The 1,213-nt window shown below is 40.7% G+C and overlaps 1 non-coding gene across 1 annotated transcript; it reads left to right on the forward strand.

Moving 5' to 3' along the window:
- Positions 1-239: 239 nt before the first annotated feature.
- LOC127117095 (small nucleolar RNA R71) lies at positions 240-346 on the forward strand. Its single transcript, XR_007801855.1, has one exon. It is a non-coding gene; the product is annotated as a small nucleolar RNA R71 (small nucleolar RNA).
- Positions 347-1,213: the final 867 nt, after the last annotated feature.

The following is a 1,213-nucleotide window of genomic DNA, read 5'->3' on the forward strand; positions in this document are numbered from 1 at the left end:
TCTTCGCTTGCATCAGGTCCATAGAGCTTATCTCATGTATTCCACCTTGGGTCTCCTTTTTCTCTATTGATGCTCGTTCTGTTCCCCATTGGTAATGGTTTTGGGCCATATCCTCAATTAGGTCACAAGCTTCAGGGTAAGCTTTGTTCATCAGCGCGCCACCAGCTGCAGCGTCGATGCTCATCTTTGTGTTATAATGGAGTCCATTGTAGAAGGTATGAACGATCATCCATTGTTCTAGGCCATGGTGTGGACAGACTCTTAACAGCTCTTTATATCTCTCCCAAGCTTCAAAAAGCGATTCTCCTTGGTTTTGAGTAAATCTAGTTATTTGGTTTCGAAGAACAGCAGTCTTACTAGGGGGAAAATATCTAGCAAGGCATACTCACCTAAGGTCTTCCCAGGTAGTTATTGAGTTAGCTGGAAGTGAATCTAACCATGAACATGCTTTATCCCTGAGGGAGAAAGGAAATAATCTTAAACGAATCACATCAGGTGAAGCACCGTTGGATTTAAAGGTGTCGGCCAGTTGGATAAAGATTTTTAAATGTTGATTTGGGTTCTCAGTAGCGAGACCCGCGAATTGGTTCTGTTGCACTAATTGCTGTAAAGATGGTTTTAGTTCGAAATTGTTGGCAGGAATGAAGGGGTTTACTATACTAGAACTAGGTTCCTCGTCAGAGGGTTGGGAAAATTCCTTAAGAGGTCTCCAGTCGCGATTCTCGGCCATAGCTTTCTTAATTCGGATGAGTAAGAGGCGTGTACGAGTGTAACATTCGAGTTCCGCTAAAGGATCTACTAAATTTCTGGTACTGCGGGTTCTTCGCATTTATCGGCTAATAATTCCTTAGTCTAGACGGTGTAACAACAGGGTACGAAATTTGACGAAGTTGGTCCCTGGCAACGGCGCCAAAAATTTGATCGCTCTATTCGCAAGTGCACGAATCGCGTCAGAGTAATATAAAAGAATATCGATCCCACAGAGACCAAATCGTCAATCTATCGATTACTATAGTTACGATGTTTATCTAAGGCGGTACAAAAGAGATATTGATGTTGCAAAATAACAGTAAATAAAGAAAATAATAAATACAGTGCAGATAAAGACAGGTTTGAATGTATTTCACGTCAGTTAAACGATGTTTCGATTGTCTAAATAGAACTACTTATGGGGAAATATTTTCTACTCTTGAAAAGAATCCATTTAACAAGA

This window comes from Lathyrus oleraceus, chromosome 1 (assembly GCF_024323335.1).
Source record: "Lathyrus oleraceus cultivar Zhongwan6 chromosome 1, CAAS_Psat_ZW6_1.0, whole genome shotgun sequence".
Taxonomy (NCBI): Eukaryota; Viridiplantae; Streptophyta; class Magnoliopsida; order Fabales; family Fabaceae; genus Lathyrus; species Lathyrus oleraceus.